The following is a 16,686-nucleotide window of genomic DNA, read 5'->3' as shown; positions in this document are numbered from 1 at the left end:
CTTATACCAGTTCATGTGTAATTTCTGTCCCTAGACCTTGAGACTAACCTTTTAGCCCTTTCATAGGGTTACCAAATACACAAACCCATATATGCCACACTCATATTACTACAGGAAGAACAAATCTCTGCCATCATGCTACGCTTACTGTAAGCTTGCCAAGCTCCATTTTGAAGCAATGTATGTTCCTTGCATGGACGGTAAGATAATGTCTATTGTGAGATAAAAAGAAACTTATTTGAAATTCACGTTAAACTGGAGGTTTTCTTATAGAATGCTCACTGTTTAAGAGAATGTTTCCCTACAGGGAAACATTTCCATGGGGCTGCCCACACATTGGGTAGTTTGGTGGTAGGGGACCTGTGAAAATTAATACTTCCACCTCTCCCCTACTGCCAAATTTCCAAGCCCCACACAGCCCAATTGGATGCCGGCCATACCCCCTTTTCCTGCATGGCTGAATCAGGCCCTGCAATGCCTGCCCTGCACACTGGCTTGTGTTCACTGGTTGAATATGGCTCATGGGGGTACAGAAGTTGAGCACCGCTGGATGAAAATGTTATCATATTGCTTCAGTTAAAGACACTGAAGTTCTATTAATCCTTCTGGACTTACAGATCCGTATTCTTCCCTTTCCCCTCTGTAGTGTTTTTTGCCTCCCACAGTTGCACAAAACATAGTAAACTGAAGAACAAGTTGGATATTATGAATACAAGTATATAACTGGGTGTTTTCAGTTCTGGGGAACACGTGCATGTTTATACTGGAGATTTTTGTTACAATGCTGTATCTGGTTTTGCTTTACAAGGAGCAATACAATAGGAATACAGCTGACCTTAATAGCTACTACCATGCTCTTTTTTCCCCCTCATCCTTTTTTCCCCCAGAATGTAGTGTGTGAGTTTTCCTGCATTCTCAAAGACTATTCACCACTCCAATTCAACACATATATGGGAACCCAGTTATAACATAGCATCAGAGCAGCTCTTTCTATTTTTTATGGCTGGACACAGTCACCAAACCAATCTTTCCCTCAGTGTCCCTCACACACAACCTAGCTGTAATAAGGTTTATATCAGCTGCCTTTGGGCTCTACCACTTCTCCAGTTAATCAAACAGCTGGCGTCAACACTCCCCTTTTGCAGGTATGCTTTATTAACCTAAAGGACAAAACAATGCACAGCTTCCACACAACCCTTAGTGAAGGGTTCTTATTCCCTGCAGCATTTAAGTTTTTCTCTAGAAGACATGCTGCACATGCTCCAGCTTGCCTGACATAGATCACCACTTGCAGAACCCTCCTGTTCCCTTGAACATCTTCTTGATTTCCCCCTCATTGCACTCAGGCTACACATTATATTTCCTAGCAGATCTGGCTCTGAATCATGAGCTCCCATCACACGCCTTCAGGACACTCTGTCACCTGGGGAGGTGGGTAGAGCCTGGCAGACCTGCAGCTGAGTACCAGCTCCCTTAAAAGGCCAGTGAATCCTCCGAGGACACTGCTTTAATGTTAATATATTTGTATATTTTAAAGGAGGGATCCTTGTGCCCCCTGCATCTCATTTCTGGATTCCATTTTCTCCTGCTCTGGAATTTTTTGACAAGGCCAATGCTTAAATCAGTGCTATTCCTAGCCATCTCATTTTCTGTCAGGCATGTAAGTAAAAACAAAGTAATAATGACATTGCACCTTGTTAAGCTTGAATAATGTGTAAAGATCTCATTTTTTCTTTTTTGTTTCTGGAGAAGGAGGCAACTGTGTACAGATTTTATAAGTTAATGATAAATGGCTAAATCAGATGTAATTAGGGGCTGGAAACCTCATTGGGTTAATTATAGAATACAGAGTCTTTCACTTTAATATTATCAGTTCAGAATAAGCCCACATTAGTAACAATGAAAGGCCTCTGCTGACTGCCTGCCAAAATATAGCATGTCAAATAAGTTGGTTATTTATCATTCCTTTTCCAAATGGACAGGTGTCCACATCACAAAAAACACATCATTGTTTCTGGGACCAATTGGTAGCCTGAGTGACAAAGTTAAAGGATGAGATCCTCTTTTGCCCTCCATGGGCATGTCTACACAAGATGCTAGAAGAGCAGTAGACTAATTCTACTGCACATTAGTGTGTCATGGTAAAAGCCATACTAATGTGCAGAATAAGTCTACCACGTACAGTATAAGCGTCACCTAAAACATGTGTGCCAGTGCTACTGTGCAGTAGTGCTGCTAATGGCGCATTTAGTACCTGTTATAACAGGTACTAAACTTAATGTGCCGTAATTAAGTCTGGTCGGGTAATTAAGTCAGGTAATTAAAGGAGTCGGATGTCCAAGAGGAGTGGTCGATCCTTAAGGAGACGATCCTCCATGCCCAAAGCTCCAAAGGGAGGTAATCCCAACAAGGGTCAAAGGGGGCAGGAGGGTGCAAAAGCCCCCATGGCTCACCAAAAGCATATGGGAACATCTCCTAGCTAAAAAGGAAGCATACACCCAATGGAAGGGAGGGGCCATCACCAGGGAAGACTACACCTAGGTTGCTCGGGGCTGCAGGGGGGTGGTCAGGAAGGCAAAGGCAGAGATGGAACTGGGATTAGCTACCCTTATTAAGGACAACAAGAAGTCCTTTTTTAAATACATAGGGGGCAAAAAGAAGGTACCGGGTAATGTGGGACCTCTGCAGGAGACGCTAGGAAATCTGGTTGTCGCACCAGACGACAAGACTAACCTATTTAATGATTTCTTTGCCTCCATTTTCCTCAACAGAGTCCAGATCAGCCCATCCGCTGGGACCCCCTCAGGCCCCGGGGGAGGCGCACCCAGGCCTAGGGTCAGTGAGGATCTAGTCAGGGAACTTCTGGAGGGACTGGATGTTTTTAAATCAGCTGGTCCTGACGACCTCCACCCCAGAGTGCTGAGGGAATTAGCAGAGGTCATTGCGGGACCCCTGGCACGGCTTTACAAGCATTCGTGGTGCTCTGGTGTGGTGCCAGAGGACTGGAAAAGGGCCAGTGTGGTTCCCATTTTCAAAAAAGGGAGGAAGGAGGACCCAGGGAACTATAGGCCAGTTAGTCTTACCTTGATCCTGGGTAAGCTTTTTGAGAGCATTATCCTGGCACATGTCCACAAGGGGCCAGCAGGGAAGGTTATGCTTAGGGGCAACCAACATGGGTTTATTAGAGGCAGGTCCTGTCAGAGCAACCTGGTGGCCTTCTATGACCAGGTCACAAAATCCTTAGACGCAGGGGTACCAGTAGACATAGTCTTTCTGGACTTCAGGAAGGCCTTTGACACTGTCTCTCACCCCATTGTCATTACAAAACTAGGGGACTGTGGTGTCGACACCTACACAGTCAAATGGGTCACTAACTGGCTGGAGGGCCACACCCAGAGAGTGGTGGTGGATGGGTCATTTTCAACCTGGAGGGATGTGGGCAGTGGGGTCCCTCAGGGCTTGGTCCTTGGACCCGCGCTATTCAACATCTTGATCAGTGACTTGGACGAGGGGATAAAAAGCACCCCATTCAAATTTGCTGATGACACTAAGATGTGGGGGGATGTGGGCATGCTAGAAGGGAGGAATAGGCTGCAATCAGACCTAGACAAGTTACAGGGGTGGACAGATGAGAACAGGATGGGTTTCAACACTGACAAGTGCAAGGTGCTGCACCTGGAAAGGAAGAACCAGCAGCATACCTACAGGCTGGGGAACTCCCTTCTCGTCAGTGCAGAGGCAGAAAAGGATTTTGGAGTCATTATTGATGCCAAAATGAACATGGGCCAACAGTGTGGGGACACAGTCAGGAAGGCCAACTGTACCTTGTCACGTATCCACAGATGTATCTCAAGCAGGTCCAAGGAGGTGATCCTCCCCCTCTATGCAGCACTGGTCAGGCCGCAGTTGGAGTACTGCATCCAGTTTTGGGTGCCGCACTTCAGGAGGGATGTGGACAGCATGGAGAGGGTCCAGAGGAGGGACACCTGCATGATTAGGAGTCAGCAGGGCAGGCCCTACGTGGAGAGGCTAAGGGACCTGAACCTGCTCAGCCTCCACAAGAGAAGGCTGAGGGGGGATCTAGTGGCCTGTTACAAACTATTCAGGGGGGACCAACAGGCATTGGGGGAGTCCTTGTTCCCCCGAGCACTACCAGGAGTGACTAGAAATAATGGTCACAAGCTGGCAGAGGGTAGATTCAGGCTAGACATCAGGAGGCGCTACTTCACTGTCAGGGTGGCTAGGACCTGGAACCAATTTCCAAGAGAAGTGGTGCTTGCTCCTACCCTGGGGGTCTTTAAGAGGAGGCTGGATGAACACCTTGCTGGGGTCGTTTGACCCCAGTGCTCTTTCCTGCCATGGCAGGGTGTTGGACTTGATGATCTGTCAAGGTTCCTTCCGACCCTACCAACTATGAAACTATGCATTACAGCATGTTAATGCACTTATAGATGTGCCCAGAGATGATCTCTCCGGTCATGCTGGTAAGGCTGTGAGACTCTTATTTTTGTCTTTGATGACTTGTCTTGGGCACAGGGGAGTTTAGTTTCTACCACTACACCTCCAGGAAGTTTCAAGAAACGAAAGGTATACCTATATAGTAGTTGCAGAAGTGCCTAAAGGGTAGTGTAGTGTCACCTGGGCCAGCTCTAACCTAGGTGCTTTGGCACAGGTAGCATTCTAGCTGTGACAGCACAGAGTACAGCACAGGCTAGTTTGCTCTGCTTCTTAGACAGTTTTTGTAGCTCATGTGAGCTCTGTGCTGTTGGGGCTGAATTACTGCAGATACCTGAATTAGCTCATTGTCTGTGCACATCTCCCAAATCCTAGAAGGCGGCAATATTGTTTCATGATTTAATGCCCATTTTAGTTGGCTATTGTGAAGCATTTGTATTGTGCCAGCTTGTGATGTCAACTACACTACACTGAATACACTCTTGTTTCAACAAGAGACATGAAGTACATGCCTAAATTTAAACACATGAATGGTCCAACCAACTTCAGTTTAGGCTCCTGTTTTAGTACTATTCTGAATTGGGGCCGAGAGAAGCAGTTTTAAACCACATACCTATTAACCTCAATTTACTTTTTTTCCCCTTTCATCCTTGCAAATGAGCATATAAATATCTTGCTCATTTGGGAAAATAATGCCCCCTGTTGGGTAGTCAGGGACATGCTTTTACTTTGGAATAACATATCTGTATCCAGCTGTCTTAGGACCTTTGGGGACCCTTATATCTGTAGTATCTGAGTGCCAAGTACAATCATGCAGATTTCCATGGAATGCCAGGGTCTACAATTTTAAATGTGAACCACAGTATTGGTTTAGTTTCATTGCATATCTAAGGAGGAAAGCTAGAGGCTTGCTCTACTTTCAGAAGCTGTTGGAGAGGGACTCCAAGCTGTATTAACTTGGTGTTCTGTCTTTATTTTAACTCTGTTTATTGCAGATTTTAGACCTTGATAGGTTATAAAGCTTGAGGAGAAAAAATGATATAATAAAAACAAGCAACGTCAATAGAGTAGAGAACAAGAACCACCTGCCACTCTGCTAGCTGCAGTCGATGAAGGGTACAAAAAATAAATGATTGACATCAGCATACAAACATACACCCTGACTAGACATAGCAATATAGTTCAGTAGTAAAGTTATAGCCTGCGATGAGATGAAAGAATATAGGCTTTAAAAGTAAAACACTTTGTGGATATCAACTCCCCGTATATTGTTGCGAGTCTCCTAGGATCAACAATCTGTTCACCACCCCTTCTTAAATCCCCACTTTCCACAGATCCAGATCTGCAGTCAGCAGACAGGTTCAAACAAGGTCAGAATGTCTGGCTTCTTGGCAGGAGCTGTCCCTTCTGCAAATTTAATAGATGGAGTCCAGGTGCAGGAGATATTCTTTGCATATATGTCCTCCATATAGAACCTCACTTTTAAGGTTTTCCACAGGTACAGCTCTATATTGCAGGTTGTATTATACTCCTGCTGATCAGAAAGGGGGATGACAATGACCAGTGGCCAAGAAAAGGAACTTAATCAAATTAGAGTGCTCAAAAATTAATATGCTCCCTAAAAACATACCAAAAATGTCTGTACTACCTCCAGATGCCTGAAGCAGAGGTCTGAAACACCTAGACCAGGCTGGAGCTTAAAGTCTTTGTGGACCATATGGCATGCTGAGATCGAAAACTTACGTATGTAAAAATATAAGTACATAAAAGAACAAGTTTCTCACTCTTGTAGCTATGAAGATAATCTTTTTTAACAGATACAGATTGTAATGGATATAGAGCAGTTTTCCAGGGTCTGAAATCATTGCTTTGGGACAGGGGAGCTCCCTCTCCATCTACCCAATTATTTCATTAGGATATTAGCTCTTAGGTTGAGTGACAATACATTACACGTCACTGTTAATTATTTTATTACTCATATTTTTATCAGGTGGGATGGGAGACAAAAGGAACATGCAATAGGAATTGACCTCCTCAGACAATGAGTCAAGTTTACTGCTACACATTGCATAGTATCTCTTTCCCCAAATGATTACACTCTACCTTAAAAATAGTTAGGAAATAAGTTACATCATGGGGTAGGAAATGAAGAAGAAAGAAAGATGGTTCAAACAAGGGTAAGTAAGATAAGAAAGAGAAACAGTGAAAGAAAGACAACGAGAAAGCAAAAGCATCTGTGATGTGTATGTTCCTGTTGAGGGATCCTCAGTGTGATGTCACAATTACAGATGATAGCTACATTTGTTTCCTACACATATGCCATATTCCAGTTTTGATCTTTGTGCACAAGTCTTCTTGTTTTCACAATGCGCGTTTCAGTGTAGGCTGGAAGTAATATAGGGTGTGTTTACATGTGCATTTAAGCACAACTAAATTTAATGTGTATTAAGCTAAATGTGCAGTAAGCGATTTTTGGCAGGTGTCTACACATGCAGAGATTTGGGACTAAAGTTAGTCCCAAGGCCCTGCCATGTGCCCCTGTGGCCATCAGGGGGAGCTGACCCCCTCCTCCTGTGCTCCCCACTTTAGCCCACATGCCCCACCACCCAAACACCCCCTACCCCCTGACCACCCCCAGCACCACTCTCAGGACACGCATATGGGTGAAACAAAAAAAACTTTATTACCCTCATAACACCCACCACCATCCCTCTTCCCTTCTCCCTCCTCACTCAACCAACAGAGCCCCTCCACCACCCACCAACAATAAAAAACCCACTTACAAGTGGGAAACTATATGCAAGGGGAAAACTAAATACAAGGGGAAACGATTTACAATATTTTGGGTCTTCAAGCCCAGAGTGCGGGGCTGTGGGGGAGAGGCCTAAGGTGCAGGGCCCCAGGAAAGGTGCCCAGTGTCATAACCCAAGGGTATGATTTTGTATGTGCTTCAGCACTGCAGAATTATTTCCCACCACGAGGAGCTTTCTTTGCACGGTGCAATTCTCAGTTGCATGGAGAAAACCCCGGTGCAAAGTAGTTCCCACCATTCGCATGCAAATTTGTGTCCCACTATTGGCCAGTTCTAAATTATTCCCACGTGGCGGCTAGCGATTGGCTTGCTAGCCGTATAAGAGGCTTGAGCGGTTTCCACCCAAGTTGGAGGACTCCACAACCATCTGGAGGAGGAGAAGGAGGACTTCACATCTTGTGAAGAACTCTGAGCGCTGCGGAGCCTAACAAACCCAGTGTGTGCCTTAAGGAGGATACAGGGGCCTGATCAACCTCTAGCCTCTCCCTGTCACTGCCTAATCCCTCGACGTACCCTTCCCTGTGCGCTCGTTCCACGGAGCCTAGCAAACTCCGTGTGTGTGTGTATCCAGAGCTCTGCCCGAGTTATTTCAAGACGCTCGAGTTTTTCTACGGGTCTTGTTCGTACGAGTTTTGTAACTGCAACTTAAGCGAAGTTTTCTCCTGCCTTCACCGCGACCATCTAAGGTGTAAGTAAAATAATCTTTAATCAACTGCTACGCGTCTGTGCCTAATTCTAGTCCGCCGGCCTGCATTCCCCGACCCACGTGCCAGGGCTGCTGGCCACAGCCCGCCGCGCGCCCCCGAAGGCCTCAGACCGCTCCCGGCCCGCACACCCAGTACCCCAAACCCTGGATGTTCCCTGAGGATGGGCTCAGGCTGGCCCTCTAGGGTGCATCCAGACATGCATGGACATTTGGTTCCCCAGGCACAACTAGTAGCACCTTGCACCACAGCTACTTGTCCCTGGGGAAAATGGGTGCCATGCACACTTTGGCGCATAACAAATTACCCCAGGGATGGTAGGGGAGTCTGGGACCAGCACTGCGCTGGCCCCAGCAGCCTTACCTAGGGTCCTGGGGGCTTCCCGAAGCTACAGTCATGGTGATCCTGCTGGGCGGGACTTGGCCGGCAGCCTCAGTGTGGCTCTGGGGTTTTTTCTGCTTTTTGTTTTTTGAGCCCTGGATATTTAGGAGTCAAAAAAAATCTGCAGGATTTATCCTACTCTTATTGAACACATTCATGGTACCACATACTGCACAATCATGCTTGTTTGGAAGTGCCCCTAGTGGCAGGGCAGACCCAGCACTAAAGTTAGTGTTGGGTTGTGTCTACGCGTGCGTTAATGAATGGTAACTAATATTGCCTAAATTTGATACCTGAATTTGCAGGTATCAAATTTAGGTGTAATTAGCCTGGTTTAATGCACATTATGAGTATGCACATGTAGATGCTGACCTGTAATGTGCATTAACTTAGGCTATTATACAATAATGCGTCTTGTGTAGATGTGCCCATAGAGTCTTAAATTTATGTCACAGCCTATATTAATTTTCCTTTAGCAGTAAGCTTGATAGTCAGGATCTAGGGCTTCTAGAAATTTCCTTTGTGCAGTATTATTTTTTTTTAGTGAAAGGTTTGCTGAAGAAGCTAAGGTAGGCAGCTATTGTGTAATCGTCTCCTCTTGAAAAGGGAGAAAAATACAAATAATCATGCTACTGGTGAATTTTGACAGTGTTTGCTGCAGGGAAATAGTTGAGATTTAATTGTAGAAACATAAAAATATAAGCATTCGACTTAGGAATTTGCTGAAAGCAAACTTCAATTGCATCTTTAATAATTGAATTGCAATTTGCACAATTAGCAAAGCACAAATTGTGAATTTTACAATTTAATATATAATCTGCAATTCACTCTGTGTTGGCCAGGTGCATACTGAAAGTCTCTTGGTATTATTTCTGTTCCTTGACTGAATGAATTATGTAACTAATCAACATGGATCAAATTCTGAATTGTATATATGATTGTAAAATTTGCAATTCATGCTGTGTACAGTAGTTGTAAGTTATACAGTCAGGAGTGAAAAAACAGCAGCATGCGACTTAAGGGGCTAAACAACAACTGTATATTCAATTGTAAAATCTGCAATATATACTTTCTGATTTGTATCTCAAGAACTATCTGCTAATAAAAACTAAATTTATAATTTGTATTGGTTGATTTACAAAACAAATATTTTATTAAACATTATGATCTATTGGTGGGTAATTCTGGAACTGAAAAATGGTGAAAACATTTGAATAAAAGTATTTATCCTACTCTGGTATTGAGTATCCTACTCTGTTAATATAAACTATTCTTGCTTATGCATTTCAGTCCAGCCTGACCAGCTTACTTTTTTGAACACAGCTTCAATGCAGAGTAATAGCTTTATCATGTGCAGAAGTGGAGAGTAGGTTGAGCCTAACAAGCTCACCTTCTCTTGTAGATGGCTCAGGATTTAAAGTCGTATCTCCACTGTCACAGGAGCCTGTTCCCCACTTCACATCATCCTTAACCAATCCCTGGAAGGGCCTAACTGGAGGGCACTAGAAACAAATGTACCAGAAATCTATCCTTCCTATATTTCTGCAGTTTTACCACCAGGCATTAGATATATCAGGGATCATTCTATTTAATTTATGAGGTGTGAGAATCAAATAACCTATATAAAAATTTATGTTGTGTCTCAAGATGTCCAATCAAGATTGAAATATGTCCAGTTAAGTTCCAAATAAATTGACTCCTCCAGAGTTTTCTGTGAATCTTTCTCCCAGGCTAGAGTATGATTGAGTTTTATAGGTTTAACATTGTGAAGTAGCACCTTAGAGAGAGTAGAGCTGAAACATCTGCCCGTATCCTAGTCATATGCTATTTTTTCAATCTCAGTAAGGGAGGGGGTCACTTTAGTAGTATTTTTTTATGGCTGTGCTTTAGCTGTAATTATTGATTAGCATGATATCACAGAAATATCAGAAATGGATTGCGTCTAGCCTATGGAGGGCAAGTGGCACTGTTGTATAGAGTACTTGTGAATGGCTCATGGTTTCCAGCATTTGAATGCAGCTGTTTATAATATTCAATAAACTCTCCAGGTTAGCTGTGACAGAGGAAAAAAGGGTCTATATTTAAGCCTTTGGGCCCTCTTTTCCCAAATATTAAATGAATATAGAATAAAGGATTCCATGAGTTCAGACAACTAGTAACCATACCACCCCAAGAAGGTCAACCAAGTATCTGTAAAGTCAAATGGATTTCTACTTAACAGACCAAATATTTGTGGAACCCTTCTTTAAAGGGTGTCTTGCTTCTACTTTAGGCATTGTAACAGGGAGGCCTTCTCGGGTCTGATTTGCCTTTGGCCCACCCACCTGTTTCTGGGCCAGCTGCCTGCCTTCTTTCAGGCCACACTTTGTTGTTATCTAATTAATTATCTTAATTAGGCGGGAGGCTGCCCATTTCTTGCCCCAATGCCAGGGGACGCTATCTGCAGTTATGTTCCTCCCCTACACCACAGCCCAAGCCCCACAGATGGCATCCATTGTTGTCAACATCACCGGCCCCACTCTGGGTCCCAGAATCCTCCAGTCTGAACCTCACCTGGATCCCTCTGCCTTCATTCTAGGCTACCTAGCTCCCAGAGCTGTTCCTCCTTATGGGTGTGGTCCCCCTGGGACCTTTGGCTACATTGGCCTTGGCTTCTCATCCAGACCAGTCGGAACCCCAGGCCCTCAGCTCTGGGCATCCCCCACGGTGGGCCCTTGGCCCTTCAACCCTTCTGGTCCTGGCCCTAGTATTGACCAGTCGGGGGATTTCAAAACAGGTTTCTGAGTCTATAGCCCCACTCCTTCTCCAGGGTCTACCTTCCAGACCCTACAAGGGGGTAACCCACCCAGTTCTGGGAGCTAGGGTTGTTAAAGTGCCCCAACCCACCTTTCACCGGGGTGGTAACTGGCCTGGTATTTCCTGGGGATTCCCACACCACTGAGAGCCCCACCAAGCCACCCACTCCTGGCAGGGTGCAGTTTGAGGTCATGCCCAGGACCAGGAGCCTCCAAACTATGCCCTACAGCTCCTGTCCTTACCTCTAGGATGTTCCAAGCAGCCTTGCAGCCAGGCAATATCACTGCCTAGCCTACCAGCAGCAAAATGCTCTGTTTATATAGGCGGCAAAAGATCTAAAATGGCCGCCACAGTCAAGCACCTGCTGGCTGCTTGGCTCAGTTCTTAAAGTGGCAGGCACCAACAGTGCCCTGCCAGAGGCATATTTTTCAACGGTCAGAGAATTTCAGGTCTTAGTAGGACTTATGTGATTTTCCTATATTCTATACGCAAAAGTTCTATACACAACTTTCCTCCTAGTTACCTATCAATACAGACCTGGAAAAGTGGTAGACTTTTATTTGGGATAAGTAGGGTTTGCATGTGAAATTAAAACAAACCAAAATAAAAAAGAATTAGCATTCAATCTGAGTAGACCCAGTCTAATCTGAGTATGACCCAATCTAATTACAATGTGAAACATCTAAATGTTTATTGTTATGATTTATTTTGGATGTGCCTTAACTTTGCATGGTAGGTAGGTTTTTTGGTCTTTTTTTTTACATCTACAAGGTAAGTGCCTTCCATGAATGAGTATATAGTATTATTTAGGTAGAAACAATACCTCAGTTAATAGTTCAAATGCAGGAGGGGTTGTATTAGAGGGTTATTTGCAGCATGTCATGGTTTTCCTGATTATGGGGATTAAAGACAGTGCAGAGACTGAGGCATAATAGCTCTTTAAAATTCCTTAATATTTCCATACCTAAAAATGCAACTGTGCATCTTTTCTCACTTAAAGGGGTAGGAGTATCAGCAGTTCTTCAGCCAATTCTCTTGGCAGGTTCACTGGCAGCATTTCTGTTTAGTCACAGTTTATTTGGAAACTTGACAGCTGATAAAACACTAACATATCCAGAAGAACTGCTAGTGCTCATGTTGAATTATCAATGTTCTCCGCCACTCAATCCAGAAATGTTTAAATGACATCTAATTAACTGTGTGGAGGAGTTCCACGGTGCATGTGAATAGCACGATATCACATGGATAGCCTCTGACATATTGTAATCAAGTATAACCAAGGCAGGGTTACTAATACTCTTAATTTCTACTGAACACCTGGGATAGTCCTAATCAGATGATTAAAATATACCTGAGAATCCATTATCCAGCAAAACAGCTCAAAGGATGGGGTACTAGATAGTTGCTTTTTTTTCATCTTGTTACAAAAAACAAAGATGGAATATTGGCAGAGGCTCTGTGATCTAATAGTGCTCCTATTTTTGGGCCAAGTTCAACTGTTCATTTTTTGGTAGATCTACAGTAGAACTTGTGTTGTTATACCACTGTTAAAGAAACTAAGGGGGGCATCTATGTTTAATATTCTTTAATGAGATGCTTAGCAAAATTTTTTCATTTTTTTTTCTGTGAATGCAAAAGGAACTGACTGAAACCACAAAGACTCATAAATCTTTATTGTTCTTATAGAAAGGCACAGTGTGGACAAAGGCTCTGCAGGCTTTCTCACATGGTCCTGTTAATGGCATTAAATACTTGGTATGCCTTGTCTTTATTATGGTAGGAAAAAGGTGCATTAACTCAACACAGCCAACTTGGGTAAAAAACACAGGCCTGGTAAAGTAGGTGATTTTGTTTCCATGCCTGCCCAATGCTTACCTTCTTTGTTTGCCCCCAAAAGTACCATTCATGAGCGTAGTATTGTGAAGCAGTTTGTTCTTTGCTCGTTAGTAAGCGAAGATTACCACAGTTCATATAGGTCACTGTGCAGCCAATCAATGAAAAATCATTCTTCTGGCTATCAAGGATGTTTTGCTGTTTTGATTAGTGCTGCTGTTTTGATTTTGAGCATTCTGTGGGTATCTTTATAAATGATAACATGTATGCCTGAGTATTAGGGGCGAAGATTGACAAAAGAAATGTAAGGGTAATTTTTTGTTCCCAAGTGGATGGTTGCTGTATGGGCACTTAAAAGTTGAGAAGAGGTAATCAGTTTCTCAGCCTGATTTGCTAATAAGTCGTTTATATAACATATATGATATATATGTATGGGAAGGTAATTGATGATAGTGACAGACAAAAGTATCTCCTCCCTTCCCATCACATGTCAAGGAACCTTAATTACCTCAAGACTGGGTGAGTCATGCTATAAAGAGTGAGATACCCATAGTACCTAATGGAGCAGCTGAAAACCCTTCTTAAGGATGGCAGGCTCCCACCACCTCCCTTCCTCGTGTGCCTATTTCCCAGAGAGTTATTATAAAATAATTAAAAAAGAACTAAGAGATTTTATGGACATACAAAAGTAACACTTGCAGTTAATTATGTAAGTATATCAATTCTAATACTGGAACACTATTACTGTTATCAAAGAAGTATGATTCAATTGTGACGGATAATCCTCTAGTCCCATGTTACACTCATACAAGTGGGAACTAGCTGTCTAGGTTCTGACAGGAAGAAAGAAGTCTATAGAGCCCATGCTCTTTCCAAGGCTTTGCTATAAAAGGTTTCTGGTCAGCTTTGTTCCCCATAGATTTTTAGTTAATTAAAGTGTAATGGGAAATGAAAACTCTCTCATTTAATATTAATGGGACAGACAGAGTTTGGTGGTCCAGCAGTCCAAAGAAAAAACTGTCTCTGAGGGGCACTGGGAAGATAGGCCTCATTACTTACACTCCAGCTTCTGAAAAGGTGGTGGTCTTGTTGCAAGAGTAGTTTAATAGCTCAGCCAGCTCTGAGAAAATGTCTGAAAGATGTGTCACAGTCTGTTTGAAGTGGCACAAAGTCTGTTTTCTGAAGTAACGTCTCCAACTCTGACCTGTGCCTTACAACTGAGTGAAAGTTTCCCCCCGGACCAGAATGTCCTGCTAACCTCTTAGAAGTCTTAGCTTTTTGAAGCTGCTTTTGGGTTTGGCATCTTAGACAAAATTCGGATGAAATGAATTACTAGGCATAGGCCACGGTAAACTGTCAGAGTGCATGATACGTTTGTCTGACAGCCTTACCACTTATAACATGGATGTCATTTTCATATAGATGGTGTGCTTGTGTGTATGTGTATTCTATAGTAGGTCATATCACCCACCCCAAGTAACAATACTTTGTGTAGATAAGGGCATCCATTCAACAGAAAAAACATTACACCTTAGTTTTTGTGATGGGATGTGAATCGCTTATCCAAGTAAAACTATAGAGACATTTTGGTGGGAGGGTAGAATACAATTATCCACTTGAAATTTGGCCAGAAAAATGGGACTATTTCCCCTGCTCTTCTGAAGATTGTTAGTGAGTCTCTAACAACCATAGTCTTCTCCCATCTCTGCTACACGATGCCTCTAATAGCTTGCTGAAGCAGTAGGGCAGTATATTAGTGCAGTCTATGGAATACCAGTAGTAAGTAGTAGCAGCTGTGTAGAGTGGAGATTCAGATACCATTATCTTTTATTTTAAATGAGATAATGTGCCCACACTGCAGGAACAATAGAATTGTAAACTGTGCCTAAGTGCTAAAAATGCCACTTGCGTGGCTGGAAAACTACCATTTGGGCATGTAAAGTGAAACAGAATTCTGCATGAATCCTTACATTTCTGTTTTTTGGATGCTTAACTTGAACCCTCTTGTGCCTGATACTTTTCAGACATTGTCAGCATGCATAGATCCTACTCAGAAAAGCAGGCACGCCAATTCAGAAGCAACTCTGGAATGTTGCTATTAGTGGAGAGTACATTGATCAGTGAGCAATCTTCATTTGACCTCTTGAATTGCTTAAGGAGGGAGTTAGCTAACGGATTACAGGGCTAGTAGGAGTGTCCAAATAGACCAGAGGCCTCTGAGGTAACAGAAGCCACAGGTTGTTTCTGCAGCTGCCTATGGAAGCAAAGAGACAGAGCAAAAGCAATTGCTCATGTCAGTATGGTAGGCACATCTTTATGTATGGGTAACTGGATTAAGTAACTGCTCATGATAACAATTAATACGTGCATGGTTGCTGCCAGGCATCTGTGAAATGATTCAGGGTTGTTCAGGTTTGAAAGAGGGCTGAATAACTGCAATGTCAGATCTGTCAATTAGTAAATGTGGTCATAGTTTCTTCTATGAACAGTAACTAGGATGGCCAAGTAATAAACTAATGGGGCAAAAAAAAAAAAAAGCTAGCAGCTCTGATCTCCATAGCGATGTACTTCTTGGCTGTCCTTCTCAAACTTCCTGTGATGCATAAATAGTCCTTTATGTTTGCCAAGTCCAGGTCTCACTGCTGTATGGTAGTCTGCTTAGATCTTTTCAGCACAACCTGCTTCCAAGGCTGTAGAGTCCCACACATTTTGATCTGGAAACTTTTCCTCCTTGGGAAAGCTGTGTGATGTCTACCTTGCTGCCTCATCCCTTTCTCTTTTTTGTTCCCTCTCTAGACTACCCTATATGAGAGCCAAGACACAGTGGGAGCATCTACACATGCCTTTTCTAATGCACATTAAATTTAGTATCTCCAATATGAGGGCACTTTTATATGTGCTCTTGGGGTGGAGGGAAGGGTGCTTTAATTGTGACTTTGAGAGCTGCTGTAAAGAGCTGCAGTGTCTCATATATCAGCATCCCTGCACTTGAAAATGGTGGCAGGGGGCTTGAATTAAAGCTTGTTTGATGAACTTTAATTCAAGTACTCACACTGCCATTTTGAAGCATGGGAACACTGATACATGAGATGCAGGAGGCTGCCGGAGCACAATAATTACCATGATCCAGCAGACTCGATTACTTGAGTCTGCTCCAATGTGCTGTAATTACAGTGTGTCAGAACAGGCTCTGTGCTCATGTACAGGCACCCAGAGGCACTAAAAAATGTGCATTAGGTTGCCTTAATGTGCAGTAACAAATGCACACGGTTTTTAAGTGACACAACGTGTAGTAGCCCATTTTACTGTGGATTAGCGTAATCACAGTTTTTTATGCGATGCTTTACTGAGCAGTAAAATAGGCTATTGCACATTAAAAGCACACGTGTAGATGCTCCCAGTGAGGCTACTGTCAAAGAGGTTGTACCTCCATGGAGTACTAACAGGAAACACAGGTTCTCTCTAGTGGAATGGCAGTTGAGAAGAACAGAAGATGGAATGGGCTAAGAAACCAAAAACCACCTGTGAAATAGGTGTGTCCCTCTGTGATAATGGAAAGTGGCAATAGTTTTCTTTGACTCTCTGCCAATGATGGTAATATATGTAGTTATATTGATACTGCATCTCATAAAAGTTAACTAGAAAGTTACCTCCATCAGCTAAACTGGCTGAAGGTTGTACACAGACATGTACCAAGTTGAAGGA

The sequence above is a fragment of the Alligator mississippiensis genome, chromosome 1 (assembly GCF_030867095.1).
Source record: "Alligator mississippiensis isolate rAllMis1 chromosome 1, rAllMis1, whole genome shotgun sequence".
NCBI lineage: Eukaryota > Metazoa > Chordata > Crocodylia > Alligatoridae > Alligator > Alligator mississippiensis.
Note: the sequence above shows the minus strand (reverse complement) of the source record.